The following is a 27158-nucleotide window of genomic DNA, read 5'->3' as shown; positions in this document are numbered from 1 at the left end:
TCCTGGGATCGAGTCCAGCATCAGGCTCCCCACGGGGAGCCTGCTTCTCCCTCTGCCTATGTCTCTGCCTCTCTCTCTCTCTCTCTCATGAATAAATAAATAAAATCTTTAAAAAAAATTAAAAACAAGATTGGTACTTGCTTCCAGCTTGGAGAGCAGTGAACCTGCTTTCTTCATCTTTAAAATGGAGAAAATAATTGTATACTCCTTAATGGGTTACCAGAAGAGATCACGTGACAAAAGTGTTGAGCTTAATGCCTGCCACAAAATAAGTGTTCAATAAATGTTGTACTGTCATTACTGTCATTCTTCCATGCCACTTAGTGTCTAGGGTTTGGATAGCTTCATCTCTCTGCCTGTTAGCTCCCACCCATCATAACACAACACCATCTAGGTCAGTCCTATCCTAACAGCCTAAACTGTTGGGGAACACTTTCTGTAGATGGTAACACTTGAACTAGATCTTAAAAGATGAGCGAGATAGACCAGAGAGCCCCAGCATTCACACTCATCCATGGTCTAGTCAGCTGCAGTCAAGGAGGGCTGAAGACACATGGAGCAGAACATGGCCACCCAAATGAGTTTTCTTTGAGTGGGGACACTTGGTTCTAAAATGGGGCTATGCAGAATGCCCTGCTGAACCACCCTGACATTCCTACCAATCTTCAAGCTTGGTTAGCTTTCCACACTTCCTGGGCATATTTGTATGCCTGTGTGTGTAACAAACTAACAGAAAATACTGGTAGCTAATCCCTTTGTGTTTTACACAGACTCAAAGACCTTCTTCGAATCTGTAGCAGCAGGAAACATTTCCATTTTCAATATGGGCCTGCCATCTGTCCAAAACTTGCTTCTAGAGCACTACCTTTCCTCCACGGCCCTTCCCTACCACACAGGGATATTCCCAGCAGTCTCTCACAGTACCATAAGCAATTAGTTGCTATTTGCTAGGTGCCTACTGTGAGCCAGGCACTTTGCATACAATTTCCTTGAAGTACATATAATTATCCCATTTCACAGATGGAGAAATCAAAGGCTCCAAGAGGTTAGGTAACTTGCCCAAGGTCACACGGTTGGTAAAGCTGAGCTGGGGTTTGAACCGGGATCTGTCTGCCACGGTAACAAGTTCCTTTACTCCCCCCAGTGCCTGCAGTGGGGGAGTGAAGGGATATTTTGCTTTGGGGTACGTCTGCAGCATTTTTTGAACCCACCGTGTCGTGCTCGCGTCACTTTGTTTCACCATAGCCACATAAGCAGAAATTGCTTTGGAAACTGCTGTCCCTGGGCTGGGCTTACATCCAGCTCCAAGCTGCACTGTGGGGGGAGCAGTGCTTCTATTAAATTAATATGCTCCAACACGAGTGCATCATTCCAGTCACCTGAGAATAGGAAAAGCCTTATCAAGAACTTGCTATTCATTTCAAGCCACTTTAATCCCCTCTGGTTTGATGCAAATTCATTTCATTAATAATTAACAGTACTTGGCAATGCTTCCCTTCAGTCCCAGTTCTCGGTCAGCATTCCACTTTGCTGAACCTGAGAGAAATAAGGGTCGAACCAAGGGAGAAAAGAAAATAAGAGAGCCAGGATCCAGCATTAACCCACCCACCCAGACCCCCTACAGAAAAGGCAAGCTAACTATTGAAGCAACAAACATTGGCATTATCTGTGAGACAGTTGGATGATCCCTGTAGTTCATCTTCTTAATATTACATCTTTAATGAGCTCATCCATGCTTTGATAGCATGGCTTTAAACCTTCCTTTTGGGTAGATATTATAGATCAGTGGTTCTCAGCCTTGGCCAGGAATCAGAATCACCTCCAGAGCTGAAAAAAAAATCACATAAAACCTAAAGCTTAACATCCACATACCTTGTGACCCAGCAATTCCACTCTGAGGCATATGCCCTCCAGAAATACACTCACATGTGCACTAAAAATGTATTAGGATGCTCAGAAAAGCACACAGTAGCCCCAAACTGGAAGCCACCCAAATGCCCATCAACAATGGAATAGGAAATACATTTTCAAAGGATGGAATAATATACAGCATGTCAATGAATGATATACAACTACACACAACAGTATAGAGGAATCTTGTATACATAAATAATATTGAGGATAAAGGCAGGACACAAAGGAGTAAATACCATATGATTTTTTTTCAGTTTTTTAAAATTTAAATTCGATTTGCCAACATATAATATAACACCCAGTGCTCATCCCATCAAGTGCCCTCCTCAGTGCCCATCACCCAGCTACCCCATCCCTCCATGCACCTCCCCTTCCGCAATCCTTTGTTTCCCAGAGTTAGGAGTCTCTCATGGTTTGTCTGTATGATTTTAACTAAATAAACAGCAAAAACAGGCAAAACTAATCTGCAGTGGTAGAAGTCAGGATAGTGATTAGAGCTGGGGGATTAGTGACTGGAAAGGCCTTCTGGGCTGCTGATTATGTTCTGATTCTTGATCTGGATGCTGGTTACTTGAATATGTTTACTTGTGAAAATTCAATCTATACACTTATGATGTGTATGTGCCTTTCTGTGTATATATCACCCCCAGTGTAAAGTTTAAAATATACACACATGAACCTATTGCCCCCAGCTGCATAGCCTCTACCCCCTCCACACATATGTAAATACCCCCTTACTTCCTCTGGGGAGCCAAATTTGACAAACTCAAGGCCCTCCCACACCCTTTTCTGAAGCTTCTCCAATAATTTGACATAACCAGTATCATCTCAATGTCCTTAGCTTTTGTTGGCCTTCCACCATTTGCAGTAAACTTTGGTGGGAAAACTAATTCCATTACCAGCTGCATAGTATTAAAATGTGGGAACTGAAAAAAATCAAATCAATTCACTGAGCAAAGTATCAACTGAGAATACCATAGAGGTGCTCATCTTCAACTTTCCAAAAAGGAGCCATGGAGGAACTTGAGGGTTTTTGCTACTGGGGCCCTAGTTAACCTCACATAGCCTGTCCTTCCTAGGAACAGTCGCAAAACAGAAACAGCGTAACACTTATGCAAGGCATTGCTGTAAATGACTTATATAAATTGACTCAGGTATGCATCATAATATTATTTGAGGTAGGAATCACTGTCTCCATGTTACAAATGAGGAAACAGAGAGGTTAAACAACTTATACATGGCCGTGCAGCTAGTAAGGTCGAGAACCCTGATTTGAATTCTCATAGTTTGGCTTTAAAATCACTGCTCTTACCTATTTCACTATATTCCTGTATATGTTATGTTTTTTAGTATCTTCTTCCCATTTTAAATGGACTATATTTAATGCATTTGTAGTAAGTGGCAAGCTATGTCCACTTGAATACTGGCATCTCTGCCAAAAATGACCCGTGAAATGGCTGAAATGAATAATACAGGTTTCCAACTCACACCTGCCAGAACGACTAAAATTAACAACACAAGAAACAACAGGTAGTGGTGGCAAGGATGCAGAGAAAGGGGAACCCTCATCCACGGTTCCTGGGAATGCAAACTGGTGTAATCATTCTGGAGAACAGTATGGAGGTTCCTCAAAAAGTTAAAGATAGAACTACCTATGTGCCAGCAATTGGCACTACTAGGTATTTACCCAAGGACATAAAATACAGACTCAGAGGAGTACAAACTCCTGGATGTTTATAGCAGCATTATCAACAATAGCCAAACTATGGAGACAGCCCAAATGTCCATCAACTGACGAATGGATAAAGATGTGGGGTGCGTGTGTGTGTGTGTGTGTGTATTACTCAGCCATTAAAAAGAATGAAATCCTGTTAAGCAACATACGTCAATCAGAGAAAGACAAATACTATATGATTTCACTCCTATATGGTATTTAAGAAACAAAACAGATGAACGTATGGGAAGGCAGGGGAACAAAAAGAAGAGAGAGGGAAACAAATCACAAGAGACTCTTAACAACACAGAACAAACAGAGGGTTGATGGAGGGATGTGGGTGGGGGATGGGATACACGGGTGAGGGTATTAAGGAGGGCACTTGTGATGAGCACTGAGTAGTGTATGTAAGTGATGAATTACTACTGAATTCTACTCCTGAAACCAATATTGCACCGTATGTTAACTAACTAGAATTTAAATTTAAATTTAAAAATAACCATAGTCACATTTCTCCAAAAAATAATATAGGTTTCACATAAATTTTTTCCAGCTTTATTGAGATATTACTGATATATAATGTATTTAGTTTAAGGTGTACAGCATGATGATTTGATACACATATATATTATAAAATGTTTACCACAAGAAGGTTAGTTAGCACCTCTACCCCCTCCCATAATTAACATTTAGCTGTAGTGATAACATGTAAGATCTCTTAATAATTTCCAAGTATATACACACGCAGTATTGTTAATTATAATCACCATATACTATACATTAGATTCTTCGAACTTACTCATCTTATAGCTAGAAGTCTGTAATCTTTGACCAATATCTCCCCATTTCCTTATCCCTCAAATTCCTGGTAACCACTACCACTCTATTCTCTGTTTTGATGAATTCAGCATTTTTAGATTCCATATATAAGTTAGAACATACAGTATTTGTCTTTCTCTGTCTGGCTTAATGTCACTTAGCATAATGCCCTCAAGGTCCATCCATACTGTCCCAAAGGACAGGATTTTCATTTTTCTGGCTGAATAATCTACCATTGTAAATATATACCAAATTTTCTTTATCCATTCATCCACTGACGGACACTTAAGCTGTTTCCATATCTTGACTATTGCGAATAGTGCTGTGATGAATATAGAGGTGCAGTTAAATATTCAAGATAGTAATTTCACTTCTTTTGGGTATATACTCAGAAGTGGAATTGCTGGATCATAGCTATTTTTAATTTTCTGAGGAACCTCCACTCTGTTTTCTAAAGTGGCTACACCAATTTACATTTCCACCAATAGTGCACAAGGGTTCCCTTTTCTCCATATCTTTGCCAACTCCTGTTGGCCCTTATCTTTTTTATAACAGCCATTCTACAGGTGTGAGGTGATATTTCACTGTGGTTGTGATTGGTATTTCCCTGATGATTTGTGCTATTGAGCATCTTTTTATGTACCTGTTGGCCATTTGTATATCTTCTTTGGAAAAATGTCTATTCAAATCCTTTGCCTATTTTAAAATCAGACTGTTTGGTTTTTATGTAAGTACTATACATTTTTTATTACTATAGCTTTGTAATAATGTTTGAAATTAGGAAGTGTGATGCTTCCAGCTTTGTTCTTTCTTCAGATTTCTTTGGCTACCCAATGTCTTTTATGTTTCCAGAAACATTTTAGGATTTTTCTTCTATTCTGTGAAAAATGCCATTGGAATTCTGATAGGGATTTCTTTGAATCTATAGATGACTTTGGGTAGTATGGACATATTCACAATATCAACTTTGCTGATCCATGAACACAGAGTATCTTCCTGTTTATATGTGTCTTCTTCAATTTCTTTCATCAATGTCTTGTAATTTTCAGTGTACAGATCTTTCAATCACACACATCCTTGGTTAAATTTGATGCTATTTTATCAAAAGTAATGAAATCCTTAGGAATAAATTTAGCCAAGCATGTGATTAGGATTTTTGTCTCTTTTTCTTTTTCAGATAGTTCATTGTTAGTGTCCAGAAATACAACTGATTTTTTTAATATTGACTTTGTTTCCTGTGACTTTACTGAATTCTCTTATTAATTCTTACAGTGTTTTGGTGGAGTACTTCAGGTTTTCTATATATAAGATCATATCATTTACAATCAGAGAATATTTTACTCCTTCCTTTCTGACTTGGATGCATTTTTAGTTCTTTTTCTTGCCTGACTGCTCTGGCTAGGACTTCCAGTACTATGCTGAATAGGAGTGATAAGAGTAAGCACCTCCGTCTTGTTCCTGATCTTGGAGGAAAAGCTTTCAACCTTTCATAACTGAGTATGTTGGCTGTGGGCTTGTCATATGTGGCCTTTCTTATGTTGAAGTATGTTCCTTCTACACCCAATTTGTTCAGAGATTATATTATAAAAGGATGTTGACTTTTGTCGAATGCTTTTTCAGTGTCTATTGAGATGATCATATAATTTTTATCTTTCATTCTATTAATATATATAGTGACTCTCGCTCTCTTGTTTTTCCATCCCTTCACTTGGAACCTATGAGTATCCCTAAAGCTGAAGTGAGTCTCTGGAAGTCTTTGGAAGGCAGCATGGGGTTTGTTTCTTAATTCATTTGGCTATACCTTTGGATTAGATCATTTTATTCATTTGCATTTAAAGTAATTATTAATAGGTAAAGACTTACTAATGCCATCTTATTAACAGTTTTCTGGCTCTTTCTTAGTTCCTTTCTTCCTTTCATCCTCTTTTGCTGCCTTCTTTGTGAATTGATATTTTTCCATATTAGTATGCTTTGACTCCCTTCTCTTTATCTTTTGTATACCTACTGCATGTTTTTGTTTCATGATTATCATGAGGCTTACAAAATATCTTACAACAGTGTATTTTTTAAGACTTTATTTATTTATTCATGAGAGACTCAGAGAGAGAGAGGCAGAGACATAGGCAGAGGGAGAAGCAGACTTTCCGCAAGGAGCCCAATGTGGGACTTGGTCCCAAGATCCTGGGATCACGATCTGAGCCAAAGGCAGCTGCTCAACCGCTGAGCCACCCAGGTGCCCCATAACAGTGTCTTTTAAACTGATGAAAACAGGGACACCTGGGTGGCTCAGTGGTTGAGCATCTGCCTTTGGCTCAGGGCATGATCCTAGTGTCCTGGGATCGAGTCCCACATCAGGTTCCCTGTGAGAAGCCTGCTTCTCCATCTGCCTATGTCTCTGCCTCTCTCTGTCTTTCATGAATGAATAAATAAAATCTCTAAGAAAAATAAACTGATGAAAACATAACTTTGATCACATACAAAAAAATCTACCTTTTTACAATCCACCCCATATTTTGTTTTTGATGTCATAATTTACTTCGTTTTATATTGTATATCCATTGACAAATTATTGTAGCTATAGTTATTTTTAAAACTTTTTTCTTTTAAACTTTTAAGCTAGAATTAGGTAATTAACATACCACCATATTACATTATTAGAGTATTCCAAATTTGACTCTATACCTACCTTTACCAGTATCTTTATATATTTTCATATGTTTTTATGTTACTAATTAGTATCTTTTCTTTTCAGTTTGCCAAACAAGTATTTCTTGTAAGGCAAGCCTAGTGGTAATCACCTCCCTCTGCTTTAGTTTATTTGGAAAAGTCTTTATCTCTCCCTCATTCCTGAAAGACACATTTGTGAGGTGGATTATTCTTGGTTGGTAGTTTGTTTTTTTCTCCCAACACTTTGAATATATGATACAATTCTATCCTGGCCTGCAAGGGTTCTACAGAGAAATCCACTGAAAGCCTTTTATGGGTTCTTTCATATGTGAGATTTTTTTTTCTCCTGCTATTTAAACATTTCCTATTTGCCTGAATTTAGACAGTTTTATTATAATGTATCTTGGAGAAGACCACGTGGGGTTGAAATTTTGGGGTGAACTGTTAGATTCATGAACTTAGATGTCTACATCTCTCCCCAGATTTAAGCAGTTCTCATCCATTATTTCTTTAAATAAGCTTTGTGCCTCTTTCTCTCTCTTCATTTTCTGGGACTCCAAAAATGCATAGATTGTTACTTTTAATAGTGCCCTTTACTCCACAAAGGCTTTCTTCACTCTTTTTCACTCTTTTTTTCCTTTTGCTCATCTGCTGAATGATTTCAACTGATATGTCTTCAAGTTCACTAATTCTTTCTTCTACTTGACTGAATCTCCTAGTGAATCTCTCTATTGAATTCTTCAGTTTAGTCACTATAATTTTCAACTCTAGGATTTGTTTGCTTATTTTTAATGGTTTCTATTTCTTTGTTAAACTTCTGATTTTGTTCATGCATTGCTTTGCTAATTTCATTTGATTGTTTTATTGTAGTTCATAGAACTTCTTTAGGAAGATTACTCTGAATTCTTTGTCAGACAATTCACAGATCTTCATTTCTTTAAAGTCAGCCATTGGAGTTTTATTTGCTTCCTTTGGTGGTGTCATGTTTCCTTAATTATTCATAATCTTTGTGGCCTTGCAATGGTATCTGTGCATTATTTAAGGAGATAAACAACTCTTTCAATCTTTACAGACCATCGTAGCAAGCAAAACTCTTCTCCAGTCAGCTGGTCCAGAGACTGTGGGTGGGCCATCTGGTGGTATCAGTGGGCTGGCTTGCTGCTAGAGTCACTGGTCAGGCAGGTCTGGGGCCTGGATCAGCAAGTGGGCAGACCTGGTGCACAGATACACAGGGACCAGCCTGACTGTGTCCATGGAGTGGGCCTGGTGCTAGGCCTGCCAGGGGGACTGGATTCATAGGTGCCCACCTGGATCTTATGTTTACAGGGAATGATTGGGAATCTTGGGCCACAGAAACTACCTAGACTTGCAGAAGTCAGGTGATGCTGAAATATTCCAGGAGCCTGGTAGCACTGAAGCCACCCTGTGTCATGGCACCTGGCCAGCAGGGTAAGCTGGGAGCCTGGGTTTATAGGAATCCAGTGGAAGCCTGGTGTCACAGGGGTTGCCTGGCAGCCTGAGTTTCCAAAAGCCCATCAGGAGCCTGGGGCCACAGGAGCAGCCTAGGGCCATTGGAATCTGCAGGTCCTGGGGTGAGCTGGAGCCTTATGTCAAAGATACCACCTGGGCCCATGGGAGCAACCTGGGGCCATAGCAGCTACCAGCAGTTGCTAAAGCCAGCATGGACCAGGGTGATATGGGGGCCTGGTTTCCCCAGAGCCTACTGGAAGCCCACAGCAATTCCTCAAATGTTGGGAGAAATGGCAGGTCAACCATGAAACAAAAATTCCCTGACCTCAAGAAATGTAGTTAATTACCCATTAGCAAGCAGTTAGTGAGTGCCTCCTCTGTGGTAGGCATTGTGCTGATGCAGTGGACCTAATGGTGAGCACAGTCAAGGGCAAGATCCAATCCACCTCCTCATCCAACAGACAGACAGTGATTCAATAGCAGAGGAGTTACTGTAAGTGATCACAGTACCACAAAAATTTATAAGATAGGGAAGCATCCTAGTTAGGGAGATCAGGGAATGCTTCCTTGAAGAAGTGATGATGACATGAAATCTGAAGGATGAGTAGGAGGCCAAAGGGAAGGTGGGTGGGGCTATAGAAAGAGCTTACTATGCATGCATAAATAATTGTAATGCAAATCAGAATGAACAAGTATTATAATAGACATTAAAAAGCACAATAGAACTTCAGGATCTTTTTCCTTTTTCATTATATAAATCACATAAAATTATCATATTTCAAGTATGAACCCAGAAACCCTAGCATTAGTTTTGTAATTGGTCTCAAAAGCCTGGAACACAATAAGACAAAAACCCTGCAGGACAGGAATTTGAAATAATACTTTTAAGTCAGCAAATGTTGAAAGATCCAAGACATCAAAGCAAAAAGGGAAATAATGGTATTTACCTTTTCTGATGAAAACTAGCAACATAGAAGGAAAAAGAAAAGACTAAGATGCTAAAATCATCAGTCACAGAAGGTATTCCTACAACACTATAGGCCAGAACCTCCCTACCTCATCACCCACCATTGCTGTGGTTAGCTCTAGCAGAAAAGTAAGGACATCTCATTAGGCCAAAAGGCCTAAGGACATCTCATTTGGCATGAGGCCAAAAGACCTCATGCAAGATACAAAGAATCTGGTTAAGTACAAGTTCTGAGACTGCTCAATAGGTTCAGAATAAATCCAGAAGGAAATAATGAATAGTCTTTGCAAATCCCTACCATCTCTTGCTACAACCCCCATCCAAACTGTTCTCTATTTGCCACAATCAACTAATGTGACCTTTTGAAAATATAATTCTGTCATGGGCCACATACATCTCACACAAAAAAAACAAGCAAACAAATAAAAAACAAACAAAAAAACAGAAAACTTTCAGTGTCACACACTTAAGGTAAAGATATAGCTCCTAAAAGTAGCCTGCAGGGGCTATCTGGTCTAGCTTCTGCCAACTTCTCCAACCCTATCTTGCACCTCACCCACTTTCTCCTTATATGTTTCCCCAACGACAGCCTTCTTTCAGTCTCTCATATTCAACCGTAGTCCTTGTTACCTCAGGGCCTTTGCATATGTTGCTCCTTCTAACTGGAATGGTCTCTTTATCCCTAGTTGATTGCTGCTGCTCATTCTCTAGTTCTTGGCCCCTGTTTAAGATAAACTGTTTCTCTGCCTTAACTCTCCCTATTACAGGCTCAAGTATCTCTTCTCCATGGCACATGTACATATATCATCTTGATTATTTAACTAATGTCAGTTCCTCAAACAGAAAGGCTGGAATTTTGTCTGCTGTAAAGTACAAAGAAAGCAAAAGAAGAGTGGGATTCCAGAAGGCCCTCCGCTGCTAATAATTTACATTTTAGACTAATGTTTGTTTTTCTCTTTTATAAAATTAAACATAATTATCTGTATTCCCTACCTGTCCCATTGGGAGTTTGGAGGAATTAATGAGATGATGTTTGTGGAGTGCCTGAGGCCCCTTGGATACACTATTATTAGAACTGTTAGGTAAAACATTGCTTTTGGTAATCCATGGGGTAACATCCAGATGAGAAAGTTGACACCAGGAAAAAAAAATGGTAAAGTGAAACATTAAAGACAAATTGCTATTTGGTGATTTTTCAGTGATGAAAATCATCCTTTCCTTCTGAACTTCTAACAGCACTCTCCCATCCAGTAGCCACTAGCCACATATGGCCATTTAATTTAAATGGAGAAACTGAATTTTAAATAGCCTCACATGGCCAGTGGCTTCCTCATTGGATAGTGAAGATACAGAGCAATTCCATCAACAAGAACAAAAAAATTCCAATGGACAGAACTGTAAATCTAGGAGGGCACTCTCTTGTTGATGCTTCACATGTGAATCCTGTTATGTGACACTTTTAAACCCTCATCCAGAGTAGGGGTTTGGAACTTTATCAGCTAGGAGAACAATTACTCATAGAACTAAAAGTACATGGTTTCCTTTCAAACTCATTTGTTTTGCCTTTTGTGTGCTGCCTTTGCCTGGCTGACACTAAGAACATGGGCAGTGCAGAAGGGGTTAAATGTTTCTCGTTCCCTTGCCCCCCCCCCACCTTGTTTCTCAGTGTCCTATCTACAAAATAAGCACTGAAGTCTGGGCAGGTAGTAGAATAAAGCCATCTGAGTGACCATGAATACAGAGTTTCATAGCTAAAAACTGCTATGTCCCCTTGTCCATAAGATGACATACAGGTCATTAATATATTCTCATAGGGAACGAAGCCCCTCTGGTATGAAATGCTGCTGCATCTCATTTTTCTCTTTATACTATTTTAATCTCATTGGATTGGGGGGTGGGGTGGGGAACAGAAATGAGCCCAATGCATTCTAACTTTGTGTGGGTGTCTCCCTGGCTTGGTTACCAAAGAAACCATTATGTTCCATACTATTGAAATAATGGCTCTACCAGCACTCTAAATCCTTTCTTCTTTTCTAGCCTGACTGCACTGCACATTTAAAGCCACCATTTATTGGCCAGCAGAAGAGAAGGGTTTCTGGAAATGCCATGGCCTTTCCTATACTGTTTTAAGCCTCAGTCTCAAGATTTCAACCTGAGAAGTCAGCTTCCAAGGCCAGTATCTCCCAAGCAGAGCCAGGATGCTGTCTCCATGCGCCACTGCACTGCCAAACTGCATAAGTGAAAGGTATTTGCAGACATCCTGTGAGGCTGCCAAAAGCCTCCTGCCACCCGTGCTGTGAGGCTTCTCTCTTGCTGCAGTCGTGAGGACACTGCTGCTCCAGCCCAGAAGCGTGGTGGGGAATGTGGCTGTGATGAGCACTGGCCTGTCATCCTGGGTGCAAGGGATCACCCTCTCATGGAGGCTCACGGCGGATCCCTAGAGCAATGAATACAGCGGCTGGGACCACCTGTTACCACGGCTGCCAGGTGGTCGGGCTGTGTCCTCCAGAGAAAACCTCTCACTCCAAAGAAAACCCGGGAGCCCAGGATGCTAATGTCTCTAGGGAGGTTTTCTAGAAAAGGACTCGGTTTTCACCCCCTACTGACATTTGCCATCTCCACCCACTTTTTTCCTGGCTTTACTGAGATATTACTGATATATAACATTTGTAAGTTTAAAGTGTACAATGTGATATCTTGATACACATATATACTGCAAGATGATTACCACAGTAAGGCTAGCTAACACCTCTATCACCTCACATAATTAACTTTTTTGTGTGGTGAGAACATTTAAGGTCCCTCTTACCAACTTTCAGGTATATAATAGAGGATGGTCAGCTATAGTCACCATGCTCTACATTAGACCCCTAGGACTCATTCATTTTACGATTGGAAGTTTGCACCTTACGACCAACTCCTTATGTGTATATGAAGGCCTGATGCACTGGGCAAGTTCTCCATGAATCTGAGGCAGCCAGGAACTAAGGAGTGAAGTCTTTTTATAAACTTCCAGGTCTCTGTAACACAGGGTTCCGAGCTACTCTCTCTAGCAGTGTGGCTACTCTTTTGGAGGCTTTACAAAGATGTTAGAGAGCTTCCAAATTTCTCTCTTATAGGCATCTAAGTATAAATCTGGTGAAATTTTGCAATCTGTTCAACCACAAGAATGTTACTGATTACAACTTGAGAACAAGCAATTATTCTTAAAGCTAGTAGTTGCTTCCACCAAGACAAACCCACACCCCCACATATAAAACAAAATTTTAAGTGAGGGGCCTCCAAACTATTTGGATAAAGCAAGCATCCTACCTGTACGAGAGATTTTTGCATACCCCTGAATATATATACGCTTATTCATAAAGCACATACATGTTCTATTACACTAATATATTATCACATTATAAAACATGTGCCCAAAATTGAAATATCAAAAACATTAAAAATGAAAATGTAATCTTTTAAAAATTATGCTTAATTTTGTTTCATTCATTAGAGGTACAAAAGTCACTCCTGCTCTCACTGGCAAAATATGAAATTTTTGAGTAGTATGATCCAACATACTCTTCCTTTCTTAATTTAGTTCAAAAGTCACATATTACCTCTCTAGCACTCATTAGGAAATTTTAGATTGACTTTTTTTGGTATATTTTTTTATTGGAGTTCGATTTGCCCACATATAGCATAACACCCAGTGCTCATCCTGTCAAGTGCCCCCCTCAGTGCCCATCACCCAGTCACCCCATCCTCCTGCCCACCTCCCCTTCCACTACCCCTTGTACGTTTCCCAGAGTTAGGTGACTCTCGTGTTCTGTCACCTTCACTGATATTTCCCATTCATTTTCTCTCCTTTCCCCTTCATTCCCTTTCACTATTTTTTATATTCCCCAAACGAATGAGACCACATAATGTTTGTCCTTTTCCGATTGACTTACTTCACTCAGCATAATACCCTCCAGTTCCATCCACGTTGAAGCAAATGGTGGGTATTTGTTGTTTCTAATGGCTGAGTAATATTCCATTGTATACATAGACCACATCTTCTTTATCCATTCATCTTTCGATGGACAAAAGTCATGCTAAATTCCGCTAATGCGGATTCTTAATAGCTATAACTTAATAGTAATAATAATAATAATAATAATAATAATAATGATGATGATGTGTTTTAAAAATAGATCATATTTATAAGCCCTTAACCGGGTACATGTAAACTTTAGTAAGTGGTAACTACCTAAAAACATATAATGAGCCATGGACCCACTGTCAATACCTCTTTGCCCTCAGGATATGTGATAGGGTGACCATGTAACATACAGACCAAGGAGGGGCATCTGTGTCCTTCTGTATATTAAATACTAGCAGAGTCATAGCAGAGTCATCATATTATGAAAATAAAAGTACTGGATGCCTAATTAAATTAGAATTTCAAATACATGACAAACACTACTTTATCCCAATGGGGGCATACTTAGACTTAAAAATTGTTGTTTATCTGAAACTCACATTTAAGTAGGCAGCCTGTCTTTTATCTGGCAACACTAAATATTAGAAAAGCTTAATTTGTTTCTTCTCTTTTTTTCCTTTTTTTTTAAAAAAGATTTTATTTATTTATCCATGAGAGACACAGAGAGATGCAGAGAGAGAGGCAGAGACACAAGCAGAGGGAGAAGCAGGCTCCATGCAGAGAGCCCGACGTGGGACTCGATCCTGGGTCTCCAGGATCACGCCCTGGGCTGAAGGCAACGCTAAACCACTGAGCCATCCAGGCTGCCCTTTTTTCCCTTTTTTTTAACCAAAAGTAAATACACATTGGAGTTCTAATATTTGTTTTCTGCATGCTCAGAAGTGGAGACCCCTTCTAGGAAGCTCTCACCAGAGTCCATGAGCAAAGCAGTAGCTTCCTCAAATACCTAACACAGCCAACGCTGATTAAAAACACACTCCCTTTCATTTAAGTTCCTTAAAGTATTCCCTCCCAACGCTCTCACTATACTTTAGTAGCATCCCAAGTCAATGATATGACTGATTGATACAGAACCTTCATTTTTCTGGCCAGTAAGTATATTCACAAGCAGAGTCAAAATCACAAGTAAAGAAGGAGGTTGGGGCCACATGTGTGGGTGTGGGTGTCAACTCACCCACCCTTGCTCCACCTCTAGTTACCTGTTCCACCACCACCAATGATACCCAGTATGCTGATCAACATCAAATCGGACCACAATACAGAAATGCAGTGATTATGGCCTAAGGAGTTCAAGAGAACACATGGTTGGAAGATGTGTCTTTGTGCATTAACGCTATAAAATTCTGAAAGGTAAATTTAACATGACCCTAAAATTACTTCTCGTTCACACTTTCCTGCCTACTTTGTCCAGCATCGACAAAGCCTGGTAGATTACCTCGGGAAAATCCGTGGCAGCTGGGATCTGTGGCAGTGTGACGGCTGATGCAGTATCACAGGTAATGAAATAGCCAGCATTAAATAAGGGTCCCAGGGAAAATGAACGGCAAGAAGATCTCGGTTGTTCCAATATAAACAGGTTCCAAAGAGCCATGGTATTGTGAGTCTATCTCTTTCTCAGGAAGTAAGCAAGGGGTGCTAGGTGACACAAGCCAGGAACGGTGTATTTGACAATAAAGAACACTAATTAGGTGGTACCGAGATCTGAACGAGAAGACATGATGGCTGGACACAACAAAGAATCTTCACATGTATTGATCTGACAATAAACACATATGTAAATAGCACATCTCTACTCATCCACTGTCCTAAATCTTCATCAGTAAAATGCTAAACCTCACATGCATCCATGAATTTTTATAGTACAATTTTTATTCAATTGCTTACATAGATAGAGGTCACACACAAAATATTTGTCAGGTGCCCCCCTGACATTTTAGGGGCAACCCTAATAGCAGGCAATCCCAAAGTTCTACTGTGCTGCTCTAATATGCAATTTCAAGATGGTGCAGAGCCTCAGGATATGGTCATGGGCAAGGTCATTCTCTACAAAGGACAATAATTATGGAGTGCCAGCTCTGTGCCTGATACTGTGCTCAGGGCTATGCATACATTATCTCATTTTCTACTCACAAGAGGCCAGGAGAAATAGTAAGTTGCTTTGTTTTGAGCCACCGCATGTGAGAATACTGTGTTAAGCAACAATATGTCATTGAAAGAGGTTAATCTGAACTTTTTGTTTCATTCATTTGCCCCGAACTGCTGTGGAGCAAGCAGCTCTCAGATCCTTTCATCTCCTGTTTACGACTGCAGAACTAGGAAGCAACAGGAAAGACACTGGCAAGAGCAGGCCGACAGATTTCCCATGAGGAGGTATATAGACGGCAGAGGCAGAACAAGAGGCCTTGGACCCCAGACTGGACCCTGACCCTGCCTTTGGACCATCCCGCCTCACTAACAGGGCAAATTCTGCAGTGACCTGACTGCCCTGGGCTCTGCTGCCCCTTAAGTGTGCCATGCCCAGACTAGGAAAGTAGGTCTTACTTTCCCTGGAGCCAGACGCATAGCGTCCTGGCTGGGGTCCCCTGTCATCTCTGGGATGGCCCTTTCATTATCAAGCAAAACTTCATCCTCTTTTTTTTCACACCACATGGAGGCAAGAGAGGAACAGAGAGTGAGTCTGGGCCCTGCAAATGCATTCAGACCAACTAACATGGAACTGGGGGCAGGTGACATGAACAGCTGGACCCTGGTGAGCTTCTTCAGTCATTTCACCTAAGACCCCAGTGCTACTTACTGCCAGCTCCCTTCTGAGAGTGGATGCCTGACTGAGCCTTTCTCCTCTCTTACGTGACCTCAAACAAGACAATGCACAGAGGTCATCATTAGTGCCTGGTGCCGGGAAAAATGAGGACTGCTTCCCAGCAAGTCTACATCACACAAAATGCTCCGGCATGACAAGACACAGGGGAATACTGGGAACTTTGTCCTTTCTCCTTGCCGATTGGCATTTGACCTTTATTTCTAAGGTGTTTTTTAATTCAGTAAGACATGGGCCAAAGAGAACGGAAGTGAACTTATAATAACAATGTACACATATAATGCATGTCTGTGTGTATGAGAGAGAGAGAGAGAGAGAGAGAGAATGAATACAGGCCAAAGGAGCAGCAGAAGTGTCAGTCACTGCTGGTCTCTGTGTTCATTTCTCTACAAACTGAATCGTTTAGGAGGAATCAGATCAGAGCATACAGCAGGGAATGAAACAGACAAAACTCCTCACAGAGCTTAATTTAAGATTGTGGGGAGAAGTGCAAGAGAGACACAATAAATAAAATACATAAATCATACGGTATGTGAGACACGGATAAGTGGCGTGGAGAAAAATAAAGCAGTAAGTGAGGATGAGGGAGTAGAGGTAGGGGGGTACATTTTTAAATAGGGTGGTTAAGGAAGGCCTCGGTGAGGATAGGGCAGGCAGCACTTATCTAACTTCTTTGCCCAAGGAAACGAGCTTGGGGCAACTCACAGAAAAGAGGAGACGCTGCTTTGAAAAGCAGTTTCAGCTGGGGAGGAGAAGCATTCCCAATTAGGAATTGTATTTGGCTGCTGATAAGTAAAATACCAGTGGTTTAAATAGGATAGGGGCTTTTTCTCTTGCATAAAAGAAGCATGAGGATAGGCACTTCAGAGACATGGGACGTCTCCATGTTGTCATCCAGGCCTTGGGCTCCTTGTACCTTTCTGCCTCCCCTGCCTGAGCTCTCAGCTGTCATTTTCAAGTCTGCTGCAGGCCAAAGCAGTTGCTTTATCACCAGCCATCACACCTGTGTTCCAAGCTGACCTGTGCCTCTTATAGTGTCTTCCCATAGGTCTCAGCCAGCGTGTTTTGCCTACACATCATTGGCCACCCCTAGTTATAAGGGAAGCTGAGAATGCATTTTAGCCAGAATGTAACTTCTCATAATAAGATTAAGCTTTTAAAAAAAAAAACTAAGGAAAAAGAATGGCAATTAGCCTTACAACTCAGGAAAGAAGGGTAGGGTGGAAGGAATGCTCCAGTCTACAAAATGGAGGCTTTCTATTCTATCGCAGCGGATAGCACAGCCTCCCAAAGACTAAGGCTGTAGCTGCAGAGCCCATGGTACCTGCAGGAGTCTGTGCGTAACACTTCATGGGATAGAACCTCCAGGAGCAAGATCACCAGCCCCCTATCCCCGGGGGGCGGTGCCCCCCCAGCTCCTATTTTGTCTTGCATCAAATTGTGGCCCTTAAGTTTCAAAGAACCCGAAAGCTCACCTGGATCAACCAACACTTGAATCCTCCCTCAGCATTCCAGAAAGATCTCTACCCAGCAGTGCATACCAAAAACCTAGGAGTAATCTGGATTCCTCTTCTCTAACAACACTTTCCTAGGGTAGCCAACCTCCATCAAAGATTCATCACCCTTTCTGACCTTCCTTCTGCTACCAGTGTCTACAAGCAGCAGCATCCTTGACCCGGTGGCCAGCAGCCCAGAACTGGCCTCTCTGGTTCCACTCTCATATCCCTACATTCCATGTACCACACAGCAGCCAGGACGCCATTTGAATCATGTAAACCCAGCCACATCACTTTCTTTTTTTTTAATAAATTTATTTTTTATTGGTGTTCAATTTGCCAACATACAGAATAACACCCAGTGCTCATCCCGTCAAGTGCCACATCACTTTCTTACTTAAAACCCTTTGCTGGCCTCTCAAGACACTGAGATCAAAACCCAAACACCACAATCTGGATGCTCCCCATCTCTCTGTCTCTTTGCGACCCAGCCCCCCAACCCCTGCTCTGCTCAGGCACTTAAGTCACACTGGCCTTTTTGTTACTTGAACACACCAACGTCCTTCCTCCCTTGGAGTTTATACTGGAATGTTCTTCCCCCACAAGGCTGGATCCTTCTCACCATTCATATCTCCACTAAAATATCCCACCTCCTCAGAAAGACCTTCCCTGACTAAGTCTGCCTAATGACATCTCATCCCTACTAGACACTCCCTAGCACATCACTTTATTTTCTTCAGGAATACACTAGTTAAATTTAACATGTTCATACATTGGTTTTCTTGTTCACTGTCACCATTACTAAGTTCCGTGAAGGCAGAAATACTGCTTCTTTTGTTCTATCTCTAGCACCATGGTGAATGGCACATGGTGGGCCCTCAACAGCAGTGAATGAATAATATCATTTGAAATGCCCTCATTCTCCTAGTCACTCTTCCCTGGACACACCGCAGTCTATTATAAGCCCTCAAACAGGCTCCAAGAAATACAACTCAATTCTTAGAATTGTATCATTAGCAAAGAACAGCATAGCACTTTTGAGCATTACATAATGTCCCCTGACCTGGTTCAGTGGCTGATTTAGAAAATGAGTTGTTGATGGGGTGCCTGGGTGGCTCAGTCCATTAAGCATCTGCCTTTGGCTCAGGTCATGATCCAGGGTCCTAGCATCAAGCCCCACATCAGGCTCCCTGGTCAGTGGGGAGACTGCTTTTCCCTCTCTCTTTGCCCCTCCCCCTGGCTCATCCTCTCTCTCTCAAATAAATAAATAAAATATTTTCTTAAAAAAAAAAGGAAATTAGTTTTTGCATATGGATGGCATGGATCCATTTTGAGAATTTTCAGGGGTCAGAGACCCAGGTCAGAAATCACTGCCCCACAGCTGGTCCTTTAATGATATCTGATTAGAGTCAAGTTTCCAACAGCCCAGCAACTGAGAGAGTCTCCCTAAAATCAGCTTGAGATACACAGGTATACACTGGAGATATCTCAAAGCCAAAATTCTTATCATGTAACCATTCTTCTGATTTTAATGTTGACTTTCTATTTTTAGAAATAATCTAGATTTTAGACTTTTATTGCCTATTATTACAATTTTTTGAGGTGCTGTAGAGACTTCTATGCATTCATAATACATCATTTCTCTTCCTCCTGGGCAAAGAGCTAGACAGACAGGAGGGGCTACGTCACTGAATTCCAGCCAACAAAATCTGGGTAGAAGTGATCTACACCACATGACAGAAGGGCACTGGGTCCCTGAATGATTGAGTGGAACAGAGTCACCAACACTCTCTACCTGAGCTGGAATGTGACATCAGTGAAAAATAAACTCTCATTGTACTAAACCACTGAGATTTTTTGAATCGTTTGTTATGACACTTATCCTACCCTGATTTACACAGAGGAATAAAATAAAGACCCTGCAATAATAATAATGTTAAATTTTCAAAGAGAAAACAATTCAGCTTTTTGCAATCTCAGCTACTGGGGTTGTTACGAATAATGTAGTTTTAACATCAGTGGGTGATGAGCAGAAAGCTTTGAGGCTTCTCAGATGACATAAACATAGTGTATTTGCTTTTCAGGTGCTGGAAATGTGTCTGACTAATACATGAAAGAAATATTTTAAAAGGCTGACTTGGAGAAAATGCTCAACATGGAGAGAACAAAATTTTTCCAAAAAGGAAAACAACTCAGTCTGGTCCCAAAGCCTTCCCCAGGCTCTCACAGAGGGACATCAAAAGTGAAGTAAAATGCCTGGACTTATTCTGAAATTTAAGGAAAATTTTCTCATGAAGGTAGGATGCTACTTAGTTATCATTTCATTTATTTTTCTAAAGTGATTTTTTTAGGGGGAGGAAGAGGGGCAAAGGGAGAAGGAGAGAGAGAGAGAATCCCAAGCAGTCTCAATGCCCAGTGCAGAGCCCAACCTAGGGTTTGATCCCATGACCCTGAAAGCATGGCAGGGGCCTGAGCAGAAATCAAGAATCAGACACTTCACCAACTGAGCCCCACAGGCGTCCCAAGTGATTGTTTTTAATCAAGGAAAACTGTCCAAAGTCTTTATCCTGAACTCCTTGGGATTCATAGGATCAAACTGAACCACTCTTCTATATGACCACCCTTCAAATATTGCCAACTAACACTTTATACTCAGGCCATTAGATCTTCCTGAGAATCAGGAAATTCTATGCAATTTCGGTTTTTCCTACAGACTTCCTGCCTCTCCATATATTTAGTAAGAATAATAGTCATGAACAGTAATAATATTAGCATCTGTAGTGCACATGATAATTGACAAGTAGCTTTCATGCCCATTATCAAGTTATACTACTTGGCGATACTCTTCATTATCCATTTCTTTCTGTTCTCCGTGTGTGGCATTTGCAAAATTGTAATGTCCCAACTTTGTAATGTTTCCTGGACTACCACGGCCCCACTCACTAATTACATGCAGTAGAGTTAGCATGCATTACAATTTTATTCGTAAAATATGGATGTATTCTACCAGAAGAGCAAAAGCATCAATTATCTCCATCAAAAATTTAACTTGCACTGTTTTTCTAAAATTATACTTACCACATTTCTACAGTTTCCTTTTTCAAATCCTTTGTTTCTCTTATCGTTTCCAATATGCCCCACTCTCTTGTCCAGCAGGATCAAGTTTCCAGGTTTCCAGCCTGTGTTGTGAAGCCCATGGCCTGCCAATGTTTTAAATAAAGCAGAACTTTAGAAAAATGATTACATGAGTACAGATGAAAAGGCTATCTTTGGGTGGTGTGACTGCTTTCTGACTTATGTTCCTTTAGGTTTTCCAAGGTGGTTTTTTTTTTGTTTTTTGTTTTTGTTTTTTGTTTTTTGTTTTGTTTTTGTTTTTGTTTTGCATTGAGCATGTAATTCATTTTGTAAGTAGAGAGAAAGTAAAAAAATAATTAACCATAAAGCACTTCTTTGAGCCATGTAGCTTTACTACCTCACTACATATTAGAATTGGTTTGGGTTCATTTTGGTCTTGGTTGTCTCTTGTCCTAAACCTCATAATGGAAAGAAGTGATAGAGCAAAATGCGTTGTCTCTGGCAGAATTCTCTCCCCTCCAAAGAAGACTGTTTAGAAATGAACATTTTTTGAGGCACCTGTTTCCTTTCCATGAGGATGACAGATAAAGCTTGATTGAGAGAAATGCCAATCGTGTCATGAGGCAGATGAATTAACTTTCTAATATTTCTTTCCTGACAGTAAATCTCAAGTTTTACTCCTCTGCTTAGCAAAATATTTTTAGAAATATCGTTTGTTCAATAGAGATGATGCATTTTACTACTTTTTAGAGCAAACCATTGATCCCTATCACCGTGGCATTAGGTAGGCCTCACAAATCATCTCGGCATGTGCCCTCAGCCTCAAATAAATCACTGACAGAGTGGGAAAGCAAAGGGAAATGCCAATCAGAACTAAGGAGCCAAGAGGAAAATTGTGCGGTATCTCTATTTATGAAATTTCCTCTCTCTTAAAGTCTTTGGGTATTCTAATTTTTTTAAAAAATTTATGATTAGGAACAGTTACCACTGTCAAACCAAGACCAACCTTGACATGATAAATTTTTTAAAAAATTTATGATAGTCACACAGAGAGAGAGAGAGAGAGAGAGAGGCAGAGACATAGGCAGAGGGAGAAGCAGGCTCCATGCACCGGGAGCCCGACATGGGATTCGATCCCGGGTCTCCAGAATCGCGCCCTGGGCCAAAGGCAGGCGCTAAACCGCTGCGCCACCCAGGGATCCCCTGGGTATTCTAATTTCTTTTGCAATTTCCTTTTGAGAATTTCTCTCACTAAATACATTTTAGTATAGTGCAAATTTTCCCAGCAGGTACTTTTGGGTTCTTGAAAAATTCTATACAGATTCCCACTAAATACCACCCAGAGTGAATCTCTACATAATAGGTCAAGAAATGATCAACAGGATGAATGGACCTTACATGTATGTATGTACATATACCCACACACTGGTATTTATTGGCTCAATTTTATAGTTCCTATCAGAAAATCAACTATTGTCCAACTGAAAAATTTTCATCTACTTTGTTTACATTCGTTTTATAATCAGGGAGGCTTGGGTGAAAATCTTTAAACATAGATAAACTCCCTTCAGGTTCCTAAGGATTCTCTCTCAATTGCTGGAGACTTCCTTCCTGGGTAAAGTAAAGTAAGTTTCTCTCCATTTTCTCCCGCCTTATTACACAAAGTTTTTCATCTCCTGAGCTCAAGGAACATACTGCTGGGGCTTTCTTAGCACAAAAAGAAAGAATAGGGAGAGGTGCTGGCTCTCAAACCAAGGACCCATGATTCAGCAGCCATGTCAAGGTTGGTCTTGGTTTGACAGTGGTAACTGTTCCTAATCATGGAGATTTCTGGCTACCAATAATACTATCTTGCCTTGAGAAGGTTTGGCTAGAGCAAAAAAGGATTAGTGATCTGTCCAGAACCTGCTAATATTTTCCCTTAAATACAATTATATTCTGTTACAATATTTCCACAGAATCCCACAGTAACTTTATTCCCCACTACAAAAAGAAAGGTGGAAAGGAGAAAAAGAAATCAATAGAAGTGTTAGCCACAAATAAAAAAAGAAACAAAATTCTGATTAGTAAAGGTAAAAGTCCTATTGCAGTGGCATTTGAACTAGGGTAGGATAGACTGCTGTCATAAATAGTCCCGCAGATATATAACAGTTCAAGCACAATAGAATTGTATTTCTCGCTCACAGGATAGTCCAAAGTATGCTTCCTGGTCAGTTGGTGGCTCTTCTTCCATGAGGCAATTCAGAAATTCAGACTCCTTTTACCTGTGGTTCTGGAATCCCTGGGGCTTTGTAGTTATCTGCACCCAGCTGACAAGGAAAGAGAGTATGTTGGAGCTGACTAAGGGAGGAAGTAACAAGTATCTTCTACTCATACTCCCATTGGCGAGAACTAGTCACGTGACCAAACTTGACTGCAAGGGAAGCTGGGAAATGCAATCAAGCTGGGTGCTCTAGAAGAAATGAAAAAATAATTTGGTAAACAGCCAGCAATCTCTGCTATAACTGGTCTGAAACCACCGGTTTTATTCATTTATTTTTATTTTCTGTTAGTCACTTTTGCATTCCGGAATCCCGAATATTTCTGCTCAATACTTAACAGGGCAGACATCTCATAAAATGCTCGATGAATGCTGCAAGTCAGGAAATGAATCACTGTGAGATTTCATTCTATTATTTATATTTTATATATAGTATATTCTCTTTTTATATAATTTTATATATTTAATGTAATATTTAATATTAATCTACTATTAAGACAGTCTAAAACTAATTCCAATCTCATATTTGATTCAATCTTCCTCCCGTTCAGGCTGACTAGTGAGTGGCTCGGGAGACTTGGAATTGGGCGGTGGGAGGTGTGGGACCCAGGAAATTTAACAAAAATCCCCTACCCCTGGACAAGCAGAGCAGGACTGACTCCATTTTGTGCTGCACCTGCCTTGTGCCGACCTGCTTAGGGCACTGCCCCGCCCTAGTCAAGACCAGGGCACACCCTAATCGGAAATCGGCTCAGTGATAGGCCAGTTCAAATGGATACTTTAGGGTAAAATGTAATTCAATCGGCCACCTGCGTGTGGACCGACATGACTGTGCAACTCTCTGTGTATCCCATTGGCCACTGGTCCCTATAAAGCTGCTACACCTCTTGGTCTCGGGGTCCAAGTCCCTGCTCCGCTGTGTCGGGTACGCTCGGACCCAAGCTCGAGCTTGTAAAGAAACCCTCGTGTGTTTGCATCGGTGTCGGCTCCTCTGGTTTCTCGGATTCGCAATCTCGGGCACAACAGGAGGAGGTGTCAAACCAAAGTGAGAGGAACCGCTCCCTCACACACTGCCTTCTTCCCTCCTTAGGGCTGAGGCAGTGGGCTGGCAGTGGATGAATTCTTTTCATCCCTTCCCTTTTCTTTCACTGGTTATAATTACCGTTCTCTTCTGTGGGGAGGTGAGGTGACCATCACTTTTCGATTGGTGTCACTGTCGTCCTGTACAACCCTGACTGCCCTGAGGTCCCTCTGTGAGTGGGGAATTTAAAATGCTGGCTCTCTGAAGAGAGAAAGCACCCTGGCTCCTCGGAAGACCCCGTGGGAGGTCTCCCCTGGACAGTGCCCTGTGGTGGAAGATCCAGCTGAAGTTGGCCTCTTCCTCACCCCTCCAGGCGTCCTCCCCATAGCGACTTGTTCACGGGACTCCTTCACCGAGGTGGCGGCCCTCTGGAGGGGGTGGGGGCGCACAAACAGGAGAGTGTATGTTCTAGCCACTTTCCACGGTACACCCCCGCCCCGCCCCGGACACAGCAAAGTCCCACACTCTTGCCATGCCACAGGGTAGGAATGCTGGCTGCGCCTGGCACTCTGCCTCTCGGTTCTGATCTCTCATCCCTGCCATACCCCCTGGGCCCCAGAGTCGTCATCCCAGAGCCGCGGGATGCATGGGGCATTCTGCTGGCTTGGGCGCTCGGCAATCTGGTATAGGAGATACTCTTACTCTCAGAATTGGAGTGGGGATTGTGGGAGTTCTGTCACCCTGGGTCGTGCAGAAGGAACAGACAAGTCAAATGCTCCACGGCCCGGGGGCAGGCGCTGGTTGCCGCTCCGTGAACCTCTACCGACTCCCTACCCAGACGGCCTCACATGCCATAGCCACATTCGCCTGACGGAGGGAAGCAGAGGGAGGCCCGCACTGGTGCCTGCTCTGCTGAAATGGTGCCTCTCAGCAGGCAGACTCTGGAGGAGCAGACTATTCACATGCCTTGGTAATTCTCTGAACTTAAAATTCCGAGGACTCAGTGCCTTTTGTTCTCAGATGTGAGTTCTAGTCAAAATTCCAGGAAAAAGCCTACTTTGCACTTCACACCATGACTCTGAAATGATTTCTTTGTCGACTGAAGCTCTGACATTTTGGAGCACTGAATCTGATTTCTGGCTGTCTAATCTGTGGGGTACTTCCAAGGGAAAGATAGCAGTCCCTTATCCTTTATTCTGTACAGATCATTCCTACCAGCCATCCAGAAAAATTGCTGACCTTTGGACATATAGCCCCGCAAAAGGCAAAATCTGGAGCATTTTCACTCCCGATGCCTTATCTAGGATAAACATAGAAATGTTTATGTGTAATCCACCTAGCATGTGCTTAGAAAATATCACTGAATTGGCCCAAATTATTAGGAAGAAATGAAGCTTTTCATTTCAATTACTCTATGTAATTTGACTACAAACTCTCCTCCCCTTAATCCCTTGGGAAGATACTTGCTTTAAAAAAAAAAGTGGTAACACTTTGCTCTAAAATCAATTCTGGGAAACCCCAAATGAGTTTCACAATTTTAGGTTCTAATCATAAATTGCTTTGGGAAATAACCATTTTGTAAAGCAATGTAGAATGGGCTAGACAAACACATCCCTCCCAGAAATACACACACACACACACACACACACACAATGCATATATATATATATATATATATATATATATATATAATATATATATACATATGTATATATAGGCCTGTAAGTGGTGGAATTCTATTTCAAATTTTTCTTTGTACTATTGTATACCTTACAAATTTCTACAATTAATGTATATTAATAATAATATTAATGATAGCATTAATTAAATGCTTACATCTGCAAGTCACTGTGATACATTTCCTTACATATACCTTATTTAAACCTCAAAACAGGACAATAAGATAGGAACTATGATTAACCCCATTTTGTTGACGGGACAATGACAACTTACAGATCTGTCATTGCAAAGCTGGAAAAATGGAACAGCTCACATGGGGCAAAGTCAATATATGAATCCATATCTTTTTTTTTAAAGATTTTATTTATTTATTCATGAGAGACACAGAGAGAGGAGCAGAGACACAGGCAGAGGGAGAAGCAGGCTCCCTGTCAGGAGCCTGAGGCAGGACTCGATCCCAGGACTCCTGGATCATACCCTGATCCAAAGGCATGATATGTATACTCTTGACTGTGGGCCCAAGTCTTTCATTTCCCTTCACTCCACACCTGGAGTGGAGTGCATCGGTGTCCCTATGACTCCACATCTATTTGGATCTGGGTCTGTATTCTTTCCACTATACCATGTGACATAACTGATTTAGGAGGACTTTAGTTGGAGCACAGATCAGAAAATGCCTCAACCATGAACAGCATGCCCAGGTTTATCCTCATGAGGTGAAATGGAAAATAGTGCTCTCCATCTGAAGGCAGAATGGGAGATAGAGAGGACACAAAGTAGGTGTCTGCAAAGTTGGCTCTGTTTCCCCCAAAATGCATATAAAGCAATGTGGAGTGAAGGGAAATGAAAGACTTGGGCCCACAGTCAAGAGTATACTAAAACACAGCTGTGCACGGGAGGCCAACAATTCAGGAATACCTCACCTAACCAGAAGTCCAACTTGCAGCAGCCTCAGCCAGGTGTAACCCACGGAACTCCAAAATTGAAGGACTTTTGTGCAGCAAAGATGCCCCCAAAAGCTATGAACTTCATAATATAAATACATGGAGATACCACTGGTCTCCTCCAGATGACCGTGTGTGTGAAAAACAGAACTGGATTAGATACAGAACACACCGTAGCTAAAGAACATCTACTGGGATGAGGAATGTGAGACCAACGCTGCAAGCAGAAGCATTCAGGCAGAGCAGCTGGGTGAGGTGGGGATGTTCTGTGAATGGACCCTGTGAGTCCTCCACCTTTCAATAGCTGCAAAAGACATCACTTCGTGGCAGCACAATAAAGGACCAA

At 41.3% G+C, this 27158-nt stretch overlaps 2 long non-coding RNA genes across 3 annotated transcripts in view; one reads left to right on the top strand and one right to left on the bottom strand.

Moving 5' to 3' along the window:
• Positions 1-1670: 1670 nt before the first annotated feature.
• The window catches only part of LOC144307993 (uncharacterized), a 42085-nt gene continuing 16597 nt past the window's right edge, over positions 1671-27158 (bottom strand). Inside the window, exons 2-4 of the long non-coding RNA XR_013374648.1 lie at positions 23092-23216; positions 20911-21032; positions 1671-1827 (exon numbers count right to left, since the gene is read on the bottom strand). This is a non-coding gene — a long non-coding RNA (uncharacterized LOC144307993). The remainder of the gene's footprint in view (positions 1828-20910; positions 21033-23091; positions 23217-27158) is intronic.
• Positions 11551-21244, top strand: LOC144307992 (uncharacterized). 2 transcript variants are annotated; one of them, XR_013374647.1, is made up of 4 exons: positions 11551-11796; positions 14930-15014; positions 19917-20129; positions 20989-21244. It is a non-coding gene; the product is annotated as an uncharacterized LOC144307992 (long non-coding RNA). The 2 variants fall into 2 exon arrangements; XR_013374646.1 differs by having other exon boundaries at positions 20986-21244.

This window comes from Canis aureus, chromosome X (genome assembly GCF_053574225.1).
Source record: "Canis aureus isolate CA01 chromosome X, VMU_Caureus_v.1.0, whole genome shotgun sequence".
In the NCBI taxonomy this organism is placed as follows: Eukaryota; Metazoa; Chordata; class Mammalia; order Carnivora; family Canidae; genus Canis; species Canis aureus.
Note: the sequence above shows the minus strand (reverse complement) of the source record. Positions and strands in the feature narration are given on the sequence as shown.